We start from the raw sequence: 17672 nt of genomic DNA on the forward strand, positions 1-17672 counted from the left end.
ACAACAAAAACAATAATAGAGCAGTCTTTTCATTTCATTCTTGTTCAGCTGCTGCTTCTTGCTTAGGCAAAGTTTCAGAAGATACTGCCAAGATGCCACCTCAAATGGAACATGCCATGGAAACTATGATGTTTACATTTCATAAGTTCTAAGAGTTCTCGTGGAAAAAGAGTTCCCCAGATTCTTGGAAAACCAGAAAGACTCTTTAGCTGTAGACAAGACTATGAAGGACCTGGACCAGGGCCAAGAAGGAAAAGTGGGCTTCCAGAGCTGCTTTTCACTAATTGCCAGGCTGACCATTGCATGCAGTGACAATTTTGTTGTACACATGAAACAGAAGGGGGAAAAAATGAACCCAAGCCAAGGAGCTCCTCCTAATCCCGATGCATTGCAGTATCCTAAGTAGTCACTTTCTAGATATTCCCATATAGCTACCCCTAGAATGAGGCAATGGCATGAGCAGACCCAGGCCCTAAGAATGTACAAAGGAACTCCAGGCTTGCAATTTGACAGCTAGGGAAAGAAAATACAAATACATGTCAGATAAGCTTTTGATTTTTAAAATATTGTCTATACCTTCTACCTCACAATAAAAAGAAAAAAACATTCTTAAAAGAACACTCACAATAATAGAGGACTTCTAAGCATTTCTAATCAAAAGACCAGAGTTGCATAGAAATTTTGAAGTGCAGATCACAGGAATTAAGAGAATCATAAAAAAAAGATAAACACAGATGAACATTGGTAAAGGACTAAACAATTGCTTACATTCTAATGTGGGGAGATGAGACATGTCCCCTATTGCACTATCATCATCAGAGGCTCATAGAGGTCATAGACAGAAAACCTGAGAGTGGTTCTTTAATGTCTTGGTAATCTTAAAAGAAGAATGGAAAGGAAGGAGAAGAGGAAATCACTAGAAGGGAAAGGAAAATAAAGTTAGGGGAAATTATCTCATATAATCAGCATGCACAGGTAGACATTTATACAAATAGTGGGGTGGGAGAGAGCAACTGACACTTGAAACTCACTCTCATGTAAACTGGTTAAAAAAGGGAAGAATACACATGCACAGTTGGGTACAGAAATGCATTTCACTCAATAGGAAAATAGGAGGGAAAGAGGAGAAGGGAGAAGTATGAATTAGAAAGAGAATAGATTAAGGAAGGAATTAGTCCTAAGCAAAACAAACTCTGATATACAAAAATATTTGTAGCTCTTTTTGAGATAGGGGGATCTGAGAGAGTGCCTATAATTGAAGAATGGCTAAATAAGTTATGTTATATAAATGGCATGGAATGAAATGATAAAAGAGATAGACCTGGGAAGACTTGTATAAACTGATACAAAGTGAAGTAAACAATATATACAAAAACAAAAATATGATAATGACAATTTTAAAAGATTTAGGAATTCTGATTAGACCAACCATGATTCCAAAGAACTAATGATGAAATATGCTTCCCACTTCCTAATGGAAAAGTGAGAGACTTAGAGCATAGAATAAAACATATATATGTGTATGTCTGTGTATATGTATGTGTGTATATCTATATGAATGTGTATATGTAGATGTACATGTGTGTATATTGTATGTGTATGTCTCTGTGTGTATATGTGTATTTGGACATGGTCAATGCAAAATTTGTTTTGTTTGACTATAAATGTTTATAACAAGGGTTTTGTTTTTCCTTAGTTCATAATGGAGAGGGGAGATTAACATTGGATAAGAAGGTGAATTTTTGCTGATTGAGAAAAATAAAATAAAATTTATTTAACAAGATTGTCTAACAAGGAAGCACACTGAGGAATTTACCTGGGCGTGCCCAGATCTACTAAGATGAAGGTACTCTACATTGCCTACCTGTAGGTAAATATAGCCTATTTTGATTGGCAACATAACCAGAGTAGGCTGTATGTAAAACTAGGGAGACTAAGATCGTCTCATTTTGTCACTTTTTCTGCCTTACCTTCATTTCTGCTGAGTGCAGAAAATCCTAGAAGGCTGAAATCTAATCTACCTGACCTTCCAGGCATTGAGGACCAGTATAAACTGTGTTATTCTTTTTAAAAAGAAAGAGATATGAGAAGATATCTTCTGATCCTTTGCAGACATTGGGGGTAAGGTGTGTTTCACAGATGTAGAAGAATGAAATATAAATTCAGATTTTTTTGGTCAGTTTTGATATGTTTTTCTGGATTTTTGTTCTCTTCTTTTCTCTTTTTAAAATTCTTTGTTGTGAAGGAGGGCTCTCTGGTATACAAGAATACAGGGAGAAGTCCAGGTGATGGAAAACACAAAAGAGATGTTTATTCAAAAGAAAAAAAAGAACTCTTAAAGACAATACCCATCATCTTCAGGTGCAAGCTGTGTTTTGAAGTTTTTGAGCCCACATCTGGGCACTGATGTAGCAACGGTTCGAACTTTGACTCCCTATCACCACACACAATAGCTGACTCTAATTTTAATTTTAATTCTAATTTCAACATGGTGACCTTGGGCCTCATAATATTCTAAAATATTCATGTTTATTCATTTGAAGGTTACTCCCTGCCCTTTGCATAGTTATGTTTCAGCAGGCACTCTCCACTGACCAAGAGCAGACTTTTAAGCCAAATGTACAGCTTAATGAAAGAATTAGTGCTTTCCACCTAATATCACAGAGAGAAGTTGCAGTGGATCCCATCTTATTATGGGATGGACATAAGTACTTACAGGACGACTGACAGGGTGGTTTTTTTCTTTGGTACAAAACAAAACAAAACAAAAACTATTTTTATTCTTACCAAACCTATGAGATATCTCAGTATAATTGATTGCATTTTACAGGAAAGTCAAGTTCTGAAAATTACTCACTCAGTAAACATTTATTAAGCACTTACTATGGGCCAGTCACTGTGCTATGTAAAATAGACAGTCCTTGCTCTCAAGGGGATCATAGTGTAATGCGGGAGACAGTATGTGAACAACTTTGTACAAATAAGCAGTATGCAGGATAAACTGAAAATAATACACATAGGGAAGAAACTAGAATGAGGGGGAACTGAGAAAGGTTTCCTGTAGAGGGTGGGATTTTAGATGGGGCTTGAAGGAAGCCAGGGAAACCATGCCTAGAGTAAGATGGAGTGTCTTTTTTGAGGAGCAGCAAGATTAGTATTGTTGGATCCCAGAGTTCATGGGAGGATGGGTTGTAAGGCGTAAGGAGACCAGAAAGGTGAATGAGGCATGTTATAAAAACCTTTGAATGCCAAAGGATTTTATATTTGATCCTGGAGATAATAGGGAGCCACAGGAGTTTATTGAGTAAGGGATAACATAGTCAGACCTATTTATAGGAAGATCACCTTGCAGCTGAGTGGAGAATGGATTGGAGTGGGAAGAAATTTGTGACAGGCAGATAGGCAGGCCATTGCAATAGTCCATGTGTGAAGTAATTAGGGCCTGCACTGGAGTTGATGGCAATGTCAGAGAAGAGAAAGGGGTGTATTCAAGAGATGTTGCAAAGGTGAACTCCACAGAGTTCATGGCAATGGACTGGATATGGGGAACCAGAGATAGTGAGGAGTTGAAAATCATTGCTAGGTATATGAGTCTGAGGAAGTCATAAAGATGGTGTTGCCCTCTAAGTAATAGGGAAGGTAAGGAGATGAGCAGGACTGTGGGGAAAGGATAATGAGTTCCATGCTGGGATTTTTGAGTCTACTGGATATTTAGTTTGAGATGTCTGAAAGGCAGCTGGAAATATGAGACGGGAAGTCAATAGAAAGATCAGGGCAAGACAGGCAGATTTGAGAATCATCAGTACAGAGATGATAACGAAATCCATGAGAGCTGAGGAAATCATCAAGTGAAGTAGTATAGAAGGGGCCAGTACAGAATCCTGAGGGACACCTGTGGTCAGAGAGCACGACCTGGATGAGGATCCAGCAAATGAGACTGAGGAACAGATCTGTAGGTAGGAGGAAACCCAGGAGAGAGTAGCATCTGGAAAACCTAGGGAGAAAGTATTAAGAAGGAGAAGGTGACCAACAGTGCCAAAGGCTGCAGAGAGGTCAAGGAGAATGAGAAATGAGAAAAAGCCATTGGATTTGGCAACGAAAAGATCTTTGGTGACTTTAGAGAAAACAGTTTTGGTGGCATGATAAGGTTGCATGCCAGATTGTAAAGGGTTAAGAAGAAAGTGAGAGGAGAGAAAGTAGACATCCTACTGCAGACAGCCTTTTCAAGGAATTTTTCTACAAAAGGCAGCTATATAGATACAGGACTATAGTTACTAGGGATGGAAGAAACAAGTGAGGGTTGTTTTCAAGATGGGGAGAAGAGGACATGTTTGTAGGAAGGAGAAAATGAGCTATGAAAGACAGTTTGGAGGCTGAATGACCAAGACTTAGCAATTGGTTGGATGTAGGGAGAGAGGGATAGAGGTTAAAGGGAATAGAACTCAAAGGTTATAAACCTGTGTGACTGGAAGGAGGACCCTTAAAAGATGTAATAAAGAGGAATAGAGTTTGAGGAAAAGATAAATGAGCTGAGCTCAGGAATCTGTGTGCCCATACCTCAACTACACCAGGATGTAACAAGAACTGGAGCAGGTACTGGGCATCAGAAATACATAAATCTCCCCCAGAGCCCCAGCCTGGCCAAACCAATTCATTCGGGCTTTCGAGCCTCTGACCCCATAACACCTGCACCAGTTTTGGTGCGGAGTGACCCAGGAGGAGCTGTCAGTGGAAGGATGACTGAAAGAGAGGCTCCCAAATTTGTCTTTAGACAACTATTCTCTTTCATAATCTCTCCCATTCCCCTTTGGCTCACAGAACTCCCATCTGCCTTCCCTTTTTTCTGGTCCACATAAGTGAAATTACTCATCATGATAGATCTGAATGGATTGAGCCTAAGGCCAAGCAATTTTCAAGGGAAATAACTAAACTGATCTTGTCCTTTTGAGACCCCAGCCTTGGGCCTGGGGAAGGGCTCTACAACAAATTGATTTTGGTCATCCCTATATAGAAGCTGATTTCCCATTCATCAGTCTGGAACAAATTCTTCCCTGATTCACAGAAATCTTTATACCTCTTGAACTTAGCTGAGACTCAAGACATATTCCCTAGGATGGCCTGATGGCTCAGCTCTTCCTTGAGTCCCCTACATAGGGAGTTCATATCAATATCCTCTACATTCTTTTCATACTTGGTTTTCCTAGTACTTGCCTGGCCTTTCTTTCTAAGGTTTCTCTTTTGGTCCATCATCCATGTCTTACCCCTAATTGTGGCTATACTGTAAGGTTCTTTTCTGAACTCTCTTTTCTTTTTTTTTTTTTGTTTTGGAGGGGCAATTGGGGTTAAGTGACTTGCCCCAGGTCACATGGCTAGTTTTGTATTAAGTGTCTGAGGCCAAATTTGAACTCAGGTCCTCCTGACTCTAGGGCCAGTGCTCTATTCATTGTGTCACCTAGCCACCCCCCCTCTTTTCTTTTCTCTTCTCTTCTTTCTGTCTTTCTTTCTCTCTGCATCTCATCTCTTTAGTTTCTGTGTGTTCAATTATCATCTCTATGTAGATAAGATAACATTTGAAGCAACCCTAAGGGAGATCTAGGCACATGGATAAAGAGAGAGTAAAGACTAGAAAGAGAAAGGAAATGACTGAAAGAACAGACTCCTTGAGAAGATAAAAGGGAATAGAAGCAAAGGTGCGAATATAGGAATTGATTGACCTTCACAGAGTTCTAGGTTTGAGACAAAATGTAGGAGCATGCAATGAAAAAATCTTTGCCAAATTTAGCCTCTCAAATTAAAATTAAATCAGTGATTGCTTATTTAAATGTTTATAATAATCATGAGACTTCTAGCACTGGAAAAAAAAAAAGCACTGGCCAGGTTAGTGTTTGCAAACTTTTCTTTGAGGCTTTCTTTGCCTGTCATTAACCTTTAAGGTTTGAAACACTTTACAAACATGATCTCACTTTATACTCACAATAATCCAGGGAGGTAGGTGCTATTATTGTCCCCTTTCGTAGATAAGAAAAGTGAGGCAGACAGAGGTTGTGTCTTGCCCAGGGTTCACATAGCTAGTAAGAATCTGAGGCTGGATTTGAACTCTGGTCTTCCTAGGTTCAAAAGCCTCTAGAGGTTTCTGAATCTGATATAAATTTTTGTCCTTGCTAGAGTAGTTTCTTTTTTTAAAACCTTGCTAGAGTAGTTGTAGGGAACCATTATGTCTTGGTGGATAGAGCACTGGGTCTAAAGTCAGGAAGACCTGAGTGTAAATCCAGCCCAGATCATTTGCTAGTTGTGTGATCTTGGGCAAGTCACTTAATCTCTGTTTGCCTTAATCCACTGGAGAAGGAGATTGCAAAATGCTCCAGTATCTTTGCCAAGAAAACATGGTCCATGGAGTCATGAAGAGTCAGGCATGACTGAACAAGAACAAAAAATTAGTTGTAGAAATTCTGGCCTGTTCTGCCAATGTTATCATTAGTCGTCTTCAAAAATTAAGGACAATCTGCCTCTGTAAGACTAGATTCTTTCCAGATTTAACATTACATGTTTATAAGATATGCCAGTGCCTTAGGGTTGCTGAAGGTGGTGGTTGGGATACTTTTTTGTATAACTAGGATTCAATTAGAAATACATGCATTTTTTAAAAGAGATAAATCATTGAGTCAGATTATGAGGACAGAAAGACCTGGTATCGAAGGAACATGTTTGCAACAGGTCATAGGATTTCCTCTACTTGTGATATTTCCTCTACTTCTGGCATCCTTGCACCTCAGATTTTCTAGAACAGCATCGACTTCAAGAAAAGGAAGTATATTTTTAATAAGGCTTTACAAAAACAACATTGTTTGACAGACGATGTATCCTGATTTTTTGCCTGGAGAGATATGGTCACTGTATCCACGTATAATATTTGTGCATATTCATTTGCTTGTTTCTCCCATTAGATTGTGAGTTCCTTGAGGGCAGGGACTGTCTTTTGCCTCCTTCTGTAACCCTGGCACTGAGCACATTGCCCGGTACATAGTAGGTGCTTAACAAATTCTTTTTGACTGACTGACTGTTAGGGCAAGAATATACTTACTGAGTTTTGGCAGAAGCAGAGATGGAAGATGAAGTTACACAGTTCTGAAGTGTCTTGAGGGCTTCCTTTACACTTCTGTAATCTGTTTCAACTGAACACCTGAACTCCTTCTTCTCATAACTCCCCCGGGACACCTACTGAAACTTCTCTAGATTTCCATGTAGATAACGGCAATTTTTGCTATAAATTCCTCCAGCTGGTTTAAAAAGAAACTATAGAAGAAAAAATATGACATACATTGTATTGTAGAGTTGTGTGAGCATCTATACCTACAACATTTTTTGCCATGACAAAAAAAAATGCCCCCAATAGTAGGAATGGTTAAATAAATTGTGGTGCATTAGCATAACAAAATATTATGATGCAAGTAAAACCCAAAAAACTATGATACACGCAAAACTCAGTTATGATGCAATTTTTAAAAGTATGTATAGGATCTGTGATTTCCCCCAGTGTGGAGAATTCCTACTCTGGAAAAGAACTCCACCAAGCCAGATCACAGTCAATTTTTTTTCTTGGATCCATAAGAGACTTCATTCATTCATTCATTTATTTATTTTTACTTTTCAACAGTCACTTTTATAAGATTTTGAGTCCTAAATTTCCCCGTCTCCCCCAACTGACCCTTCTCCAAGATGGCATGCAGCCTGATATAAGCTATGTATGATCATATTAAACATATTTCCACATTAGTTATATTACAGAAAAAGAATCGGCACCAAAGGGGAAAACTATGAGAAAGAAAACACAAAAAACAACAACAAAAAAAAGAAAATAGTATGCTTCGATCTGCATTCAGACCCTATAGTTCTTTCTCTGGATGTAGATAGCATATTTAACCTTTAGTCTTTTGGAATTGTCTTAGATCATTGCATTGCTCAGAAGAGTTAAGTCTAACAATGTCGGTCATCACACAGTGTTGCTCAGGTTCTGCACACTTCACTCAGCGTCAGATCACAATCATTTATGATTTAGTCAATAAATCTTAGAGTGTTTCCTGAGGCACAATTAAGTTGGTCCAGATTACACAGTTAACAAATATCAGAGGCAGGATCTGAATCTAGGTATTTCTGACTCCAAGCCCAGCTTGTCCACTTTGGTCACTGCCTCTTAACTAACAAATATGAATAATATCAAGAAATCTGGAAAGGCATATATGAAATGAAGCAAAGCGACAAAAGATGAAAGAACACAGCATGTACTGATTACAACCCTATAAAAGAAAAGTGAAAGATCAGTATGAATGAGAAACCTAATGGAAATTTAGGAGAGAATGAAAAATTATCACATTTTATTTGTTGGAATTAATTTGTTATACTTCAATGTAAATAATTTCAATTTCATATTTAATCAGTTCTATTAAAGTTTAACATTACAGTAATAAATTATTTTTAAAAGAAATAACTAGACAAGGCTTTAACTGTAGCAAAACATTATCCAATTAAAAAATATGGCAGACCAAGTGTTTTTCTTTCTTTTAGTAACTTTTATACTTCATTGAGTGATGATGCATTTCTTGGTGAGAAGGCTTGAAGGACTTAGAATCATGGCACTGAAAGGGAGAGGAATTCTGGGATTTATGAAGAGCCTAAATTGAATGCCTGTGGAACATCTCCTGATAAGAACTCTGGGGTTACCCAGGAAGTTAACTCCCTGATAACAGCTGATTGACAGCAGTGGCTATACAGCCAAAAACAAACAGCTGAGTTAACTTCAGAAGGTGAAGGTATTTTGGATGCAGATCTTTCCAGAAGCCAAGGAGTCAAAACCCAGAAATTCTCTCTATAGAAACTGGGTCACATTACTGGAGAAGACAAGAAGGCTTTGGTTCACTGGCTAATCTGAAAAGATTTTTGTTTTTGTTTAAATACTCCCCCAGAGCAAAAAGAGAGCAACTCTGGCTGGAGTTTCTGGAAACTCTTTCTTGAGGATGGATCTAGGAAATTACTGAGCATGATTTGGAAGGAAAAAAAGGAAATATTTCCAATTCTTTCACTATTTCCTCAACTCCATGACAAAGGTGAACGTTCCAAATTCTTCAGGGGTGCACAGTGAAAGCATTATTTACCATATTTAAAGGATCTAAAATGCAGCGGGCTTAGCCCTCACAATAACTATGTAATTTCAGCATAAAATCAATCTCTAGCTCAGTATGTATGTTTTATAAGTGGTACTCAGAATCCTTAACACTTAAGATATTTTTAAATTAAAAGCCACAACAACCAGGCCTCACCCACCACAAGGCACATCCCAAGTCCCTCATCTAGACTTTTATAATGGAAAGAGCACTTGATCTGAAGTCAGAGGACGTGGTTTAGATCTGGTTCAGTAAGATCTGGGATCTGCTTCTTGTTTTCTGTGAAATCATGGGCAAGTCAAGTAACATCACTGAACCTCAGCCTCCCCATTTGTAAAATGAAAGCATACGACCAGATGACTACTCTATGGCCCTTGGTAGTTCTAAAGGTTTGATCTTGTGATCCTAAGAACTTATTTAATTAAAATATCTCTGTACATCTTGTACTGCCTCCTTGGTGATTTAATTTCAATTAATTGTAGTTTGAGGAGTGGGAGAAGAGTTTCTGCTACAGGTGGAGAGTCTCATTTATAAATAAACACACACCAGTAACTCTATATTTCCACCTGGATCATCATACAATGGCATCACCTTGATTCTGAAATTTAGATCGTTTAGGCTTTTGTAACCAATTTATCAGCCAGAACCAGCCTTACTTCAGGCCTTACATTTCAAATAATTAAAAATTATGGTTATGACCATATTAGGAAATTTAACTTGAAATTTCTTTTTCAATTTGAGGGTGGAAACTTAGGGACAAGATTTGGAATTTGTAGACAATATACTCCTCTTAAAATGAGCTTAAATAAAAAATATAGCAGCCTTCTTAAAGCTACAGTCTACACTCTTCTAACTCCTAAATGTGGCTGAAAATTTTAGCTAATCAGGAAAAAGCACATAAAGGAATGAGCCCATACAGAGAAGACAATACTTTTTTTTAGTTCTTTCTAAAAAAAAAATTTCTGAAACTAATTTTATTTTTTATAATTAACTTACTTATTTTTAGTTTTCCACTTCCATACACATTCATATTAAACATATTTTCACACTAGTCATGACGTAAAGAAGAATTAGAACTCATGGGAGGAGCCACAAGAAAGAAGAAACAAAACAAAACCACAAAAGAAAAGGAGAGCAAATAGTGGGCTTCCATCTGCATTCAGACTCCAAAGATCTTTCTCTGGATGTGGATAGAAGTTTCCATCATGAGTTCTTTGGAGTTGTATTATCAAAATCAGTCATTGCACAATGTGATTGTTACTGTGTACAATGTTCTCCTGGTTCTGCTACTTTCATCCAACATCAGTTCATGTAAGTCTTTCCAGGTTTTTCTGAAGTCTGCCTGCCTATCATTTCTTATAGCACAATAGTATTCTATTACATTCATATACTACAACTTAGTCAGCCATGTATCAATTGATGGACATCCCCACAATTTCCAATTCTTTTTTTTTTGTAAATGTTTACATATTTTATTTTTTTATTTTAATTTTTTAACTTAATTTGTTTGTTTACTTTTAGTTTACAGGATTCAATTCCACAATTCCTTCAGTTTCACATTTTGTCCCCCTCCCTTCCCTCCCCCCCCATGGCAGCATATAGTCAAGTATAGGATCTGTAAATACTTTCAACATGATACATTAGTCAGGTTATAAAGATGGATTGTATCAGATGGAATGAAAAATGGTAAAGAGGACATAAAACCAAACAATAAAAGGAAAAAGATCAGGTATTTTGCTTCCATGTGGATATAAACTCAGTTCTTTCTAGTTCTTTCTCTGGATGCACACATTTTTCTCCATCATGAGTCTTTTGGGATTGACCTATATCACTGCATTGCTGAGAAGAGTCCAGTCTATCAAAGCTGGTCATCACACATACGTTGTGTCTGTAATTATGTACAGATTTCTCCTGGTTCTACTCTTCTCACTCAGCATCAGTTCATATAAGCCTCTCCAGGTAAATAAGAAGTCCATCTGCTCCTCGTTTCTTATAACACAATAGTATTCGATGCATATACCACACATATACACATGCATATAACACAACTTGTTCAGCCATTCCCCAGTTGATGGGCACCCCCTTAATCTCCAATTCTTTGCCACCACAAAAAGAGCCTCTAAAAATATTTTTGTATATGTAGGTCCCTTTTCTCTTTTTTATGATTCCTTTGGGCTGCAGACCGAGAAGTGGTATTGCTGGGTCAAAGGGTATGTACAGTTTTATAGACCTTTGAGCATAGTGAGGATAGTACTTTTAAAGCTGATCCTCAGAGTATTCTCCATGAGGTCTTCCTTATTCTCATGGAGTTCCACACTCCACATGTGCTGGGTTAAGCAGACCCTTCATCTTTGTTACCGCTACACCCTGGTTGCTCTCTGGGGTACTTGAGCTCTCCTAACTCTTCTAGTCCAGAACATACATGAAAAACCCTTCTTCCCTTAAAATGATACACAGTTGTTGTTGTTTTTTTGTTAACCAATTAAACATCATTAGAAAATCAAGGAGGAAAGTAACAAAAACAATGAAGTATGAAATACATAAGATGGACCAGTTTACTTAGTTGTTGAAGTATCCTTTTATTTAGTTCTATCTTAGCCTATGTAGGCTAGAAGAACAGTGTAGAACCTCTTAGCACAGTGTACCTTTGAGGTCAAGCTAAGAGAGATAGCATCAGTAAAAAAAAAGAGGGATTTCTGCCTCTAACAGGTCCCAGGTACAGCCTTGAGAGAGTTAAACACAAATTCTAGCACTGGGGTTCAGCTGTGCATGCTGACACCCCCCCCTTCTTTTGTCCTTCTGTTTATTTACACGGGATGTGTACCATGAACTTTCAATTAACAATGACTCACAAAAGAGCATGGGTGGTTTCAACCACATAAAGTGTTAGAATCAGAAATGTAAACAATTTGAATATGAGAACTAAAAACACAAATAGGTCTTTAGATTCTCACAGCATGTGTTTTCTTTTACAGCACAACAAATGTGGAAATATTTTGCAAGACCACATATGTATAACCTATATCAAATTGCTTGCCTTCTCAATGAGATGGAAGAAGAGGGAAGGAGGGAGAGAATTTGGAACTCAAAGTTAAAGAAAAGCTTAAAATTGTTCTTACCTGTAATTGGAAAAAAATATTTTTAAAAGAATCTAACAGCATAAGAAACATTGACAAAAGAAAAAGGACATTAGAAACTTTATAAGGTCCTTTTTGTTTTCTAAAAATAAATTATGATTGATATATTTTGGTTTTTTTATTGCCCAAACTTCCTCCTGTATCCCCCCCTTTCTTGGACTCCATTGAGCCATCCCCAATAATAAAGGTTTTTGAGAGGGAGGAGGGGTAGGGGAGAGAGAGAAAGGGAAAGAGGAAAAAATCAGCTAAACCAATAAACAAATTGAAAAAGTTTGAAATTATATGCAATGTTCCATATCCATGTACCCTTCCATCACCTCTGCTGCAGAGAGGGGAAAGATCTTTTCTCATCTTTTTCTGGGCCAAGTTTGTTCCTTGCAATTTTGCAACATTCATTTCAATTGTTTTATGATTGTTATTCTTTCCATTTATATTACTGTAGCCATTGTGTACATTGTTTTCTTGATTCTGCTTATTTCACTTTGTATCAGTTTATATAAGTCTTTCCATACTTCTCTGTATTTATCACATTCATCATTTCTCATAGCTCAGAAATATTTCATACATTCATGTACCATAATTTGTTTAAGTCACTCCCTAATGGAGGGGTATCTATTTTGTTTCCAGATTTTGAGTACCATAAAAAATGCTTCCATAAACATTTTGGTGTTTATGGAGCCTTTCTTTTTATCACTGAGTAGGGGTTCTTTCTTGACTAAACAATAGATGAGGCTTTACTTGTGTCTTTATGGGGAGAACGGGAGCTGTTTTGATGAAGTTTGAGGTATAATGGATATTACTAAGACCACTTGGGCATTAGTTCAAGACTGATATGAAGCAATGCCAGAGGCTGAAAAACAAAAAGAGATTCTTTGCAAAAACATGTGAGCTCAACCATGCCCTGTGGACTGTTTCACGGGCTTTGATCAGAGAAAGATACCCAGTCTGCTATTCTATGTCACACCATGCATGTAGCTAAGAGATAAGAGGTTTCTGAAAGACTGGGAGCTGCTAGTGTGGCAAGGAAGCCCAGAGATCATAGCCTTAGCTAAGCAGAGGGAAGAAAGAGCTGGTCCTTATCTTGTAGAGCGATGGTGGTCATGGCAAGGATGCAAAAGTGGGGAGAGCATTGCAGAATTGTGTGTCCACCAGAGACTACATGCCCCAAGTACCCATAACTCCAATGGAGGGAGCCCTAGAAGATATGATATGCTCAAGCCTATGTGGAGAGAGAAGCAAGGAGCAGAAATCCTCAGCTTTGGACATTTGTGCTGACTTAGCCATACACACGTCTTATACATATTACATGTATCCTAGTCACATAGATTATCTATTGAGTGCCTCTTCATGAGTGCTCCCTGGCCATATGTGTTCCCTACATGTATGTCTCTTCTTATGGATTTCTTAAGAGTGTCTACTTTCTTTTCATGATGTGGGACAATGTACCCTAATTTTATAAGAGCACCATCCCATCCATGCCTTCCCATCCTACAGGACTACCCGTATTTCCCCGATAATAAGACCTATCCCAAAAATAAGCCCTCCCCTTACTGTGTAAGATTCCCCTAAAATAAGCCCTCCCCCGAAAATAAGCCCTATTGAGATTGCTACTGTAGTGAAGGTGATCCCCTGCGCTACACGCTACATTACGGTACCCTCTGTATGCACCGTCCCCCCCCCCGTGAAACGCACGCCGCGCTCCGAGTTGCATCCAATCAGAGCTGCAGCAGTGAGCGCATCATCCTGTTCTTCCCCAGTGATATGCTTATTGAATAAAGGTACATTTTTCTGTTCACATTTACCTGTTTATTAAAATTGCTGTCAATGTTCATTAAAATAAGCCCTCCCCTGAAAATAAGCCCTCTGGTGTTTTTCTGTCCAAAAAAATAATAAGACAGTGTCTTATTATCGGGGAAACACAGTATCATCCATGTTCTCTCAATGAATATACTTGGACTTTATATTTATATTATTCCTACCAAAATATTATAAAATAAAGTTTTATTGGTATATTTTGTTTTCATATCACCTATACTTTCTAGTATATTCCTTTTTCACCCTCTCCTAGAAAGTCAACCTGTAACTGAGGGAGGGAGGGGGGGAGAGAGAGAGAGAAAGAGAGAGAGAGATAGAGAGAGAGAGAGAGAGAGAGAGCACAACAAAACTAACCAACACATCAAAAAAAGTCTGACCTTACATTCAGTGTTCCAGAGCTATAGTCTTCCACTTCTGAAAAGAAGTGGTGATGCAGGGAAGTGCCTTCTCATATTTCTTCTTTTAACCTGCTACATATTCTTTCCTAGAGCTCAAAAATGACAACACAAAATCCTACTGGTTCAAAGGAGGGGCAAGAATTGAGAATTTGGTTAAAAGCAGAAAGGCAGTGTTTACAGAAAGCCCTATAAAGCTATAAATATGTGATGTGAGAGGGGCAATATAGCCATTCATTATATTAGCATGCATTATTTTTCAGATAGCTCTCTCAGGTAGGTCTCTGAATGAGTGAGACAAAATTCATTAATACTGATGGAGTGTAAGCATGGAGATGCTGCTGGGGAAAGGCAGCTGGAATATATTAGAGGCCCCTGACCAGTTAGGAGGGAGTAGCATGAAGATAATGAGTACTTGGCAGAGTGATCAAATGCAAGAAGGAATGTGCCAAAAGGGAGGCAGTAAATCAAAGTCATACTTGGCTTGCTTTACAATTTTTCCTCATACACAGTTGGCATTTAATAAATGTTTTTTGGAAAATAAGTCCAAAAGAGATATATGACAAGAATATTAAAAGTGATACCATTAAAAATATAAAAGAACCAAATCAGATAACTGATCACTATGGGTAGGGAGTACACTCCTTTTCTAAATATTAATTCTAGGGAAGGAAATAAGCAATCATATAGCACCTGCTATATGCCAGACACTGTGCTTAGTGTTTTACAAATATTATCTCACTTGATCCTCAAGACAACTCTGCAAAATAGGTGCTCCATTTTTCAGTTGGGGAAACTGAGGCAAAGGTTAAGTGACTTGCCCAGGGTCACACAGGCAGTATGTATCTGAAGCCTCATTTGAACTCGGATCTTCCTGACTATATCCCATGTCCTAACCATTATGTCATGCCTCTTCCTGTTGCAAGGATCAAATAAGACAAAACAGTCTAAAAATACTTAAAGTGCTAGAACAATACCATTTATTGCTATTATTGTTGTGGATAATGGTCAAACATAAAAAATGTTACCAAAATAAATAAATATTACACAAAGAGTTTAATAAATGTTTGCTGAATGAATGTTTGAAAAGGAATCATGAAAAGGGCTCAGAATACCATTAATTTGAGGTTATTAAGGATATGATTCAAAACTCTTTAGCCTGATTAATTCCTTGGCTTGTTTATTTAACCTCACTAATTTCATAGTATATCTTTTTTAAGGTCTGGGAAAGTTTATACTAGCTATTGACTTAGCTACACTGTTCTAAACCTCTTTTTGAGGTTTGCTAATTAAAAAAAAAATGTGGTCAGACATGATGGCATAAGTCTATAGTTCCCGCTTTTGAGGATGCAAAGGTTGGTAGCTTGCTTCAGCTCAGGAGTTCTGGGTTGCAACATATTTAAAACCTATCTGATGCCCACACGACTTCTGGTGCCAATATAGTGAACCCCTAGGTGTAGAGGGCCACCAGACTGCCTAATTAGGGCTAAACTGATCCAACTAGGAAAAATGAAGCAGTTTAAAGTTTCTGTGCCAATCTGCAGTGGGATGAAGCCCCTCAGTGGCTGCTATATTTCCAGCCTGCATGAGATAGAGACATAGTGTCAAAAAAAAAAAAAGTAATGTTGTACATGCCTGGAGAAAAACTATCAAATCTGGATATCACATTTTCCCTATTTACATTATAAAATTTTCAATACTGAGTTGGGGAGTGGGGAATGGGGAAAATACCATAGCTCTTTTCTTAAATATTTTTTAGTAATCTAAGAAAGAATACCCAAGTCATATCATATCACAAATAATTCACTGATTAATTTCTGTATGCCTAAACACCCACTGTAGCAAGTTTAATATCTTTGAACATACATTTTAAAATTCTGGTGTGTAATATGTTCAGTATGAGATACTTGGAAACTTAGGGCCCCCTTTGTGTTACAAAAAGCAAAGAATTGGTATTGTAACATTTTCCTTAGTATGGTATCCTTTGACTCTGTGTTCTCTCTTGAATCAAGGACCAAATCAAGACAGAGAGTATTTTTAATCCCCCAAGAAGTTAGAATATGTGATTAGATTAATAGAGGAAGTGAATCCTCTTAATTCATTAGTTACTAGAGTTAGAAGAGTGTCCTTAGTTTTCCAAGAAGATAGATCTTCCCCAAGTATATGCCCATACTAACAGAGTTAGCCAAAAAAAAAAAAAAAAAACCAAAAAGGCAATATAAACTGTATTTCTTCTAAAGGCAACCCAGAACTCCTGAGCTACTGCAAGCTACCAACCTCAGCATCCTCAAACACATATCATTCTTCTAAAAAGGTTCCATTTTATTTCCTTGTAAATACAATGATTTAATATCTGATGATAGCATTGTCTCCCAAATTAATCTCTTCAAATGTTCCCGACAACTCAAAATGAATGTTAAAATTTTTACTTGTATTTAGGAAATATTTAATGAAATAAGTATTTTTAAATATTCCCACAATTCCTAGTTTTTTTTAGTCCCCACTAGTAGTTTGCTTTTCTCCTATTTGCTTTTTTTTTTTTAAGAAATTGGAGTTAAGTAACTTGCTCAAGTTTACACGGCCAGTTATTTTGTGTGGGTGCTAAGTATCTGAGGCCAGAACCAATCCCGGGAATCCTGACTCCAGGGCCGGTTCTCTTACTCACTGCACCACCTGGCCACCCCCTCCTATTTGTTTCACATTTGTATAATTTAAGAAATTACTGGAAAATGTTAGAAGAACATTAGAGAAAAAAAGTACTTGAACATTTGGCTTCCTCCTATACTCCACAAATTACAAGTCCTATTTGTCATTCTGGTGCCAAGTATTTGGCACAAGCAGTTTTCACCTGACTCTGTATCAACTTCACAGGATCAGCCAGCCATTTCAGGGATTCAAAATTGGCTCCCCTTTCTAATCTTTTCCATGTTCAAGTAATTTTTTTTCAGCAAGCATTTAGCAAATTGGTTATTGTCCACCAGCACATTCATCTCCCTTGGCCTTTCAGCATTCTATTTGTAGGCCTGAAATCTTAGTTAAAGTTTGTTGGGGTTTGTTTTAAAAAAATGAGTGTTCCCAACTATACACTCCATTGAGGTTAGAGTAGGAAAGGAAGGAAGGAAGAAAGAAAGAAAGAAAGAAAGAAAGAAAGAAAGAAAGAAAGAAAG

General features: G+C 37.6%; 1 protein-coding gene and 1 pseudogene across 3 annotated transcripts in view; both read left to right on the top strand.

The window, feature by feature from the left end:
* The window catches only part of LOC138159070 (oncomodulin), a 36295-nt gene that overhangs the window by 14566 nt on the left and 4057 nt on the right, over positions 1-17672 (top strand). The window lies entirely within an intron of this gene.
* LOC138159008 (protein S100-A10 pseudogene) lies at positions 32-406 on the top strand (annotated as a pseudogene).

This window comes from Petaurus breviceps, unplaced genomic scaffold (assembly GCF_028583685.1).
Source record: "Petaurus breviceps papuanus isolate PSGF00001 unplaced genomic scaffold, PetGlider_PUasm1.0 175, whole genome shotgun sequence".
In the NCBI taxonomy this organism is placed as follows: Eukaryota; Metazoa; Chordata; class Mammalia; order Diprotodontia; family Petauridae; genus Petaurus; species Petaurus breviceps.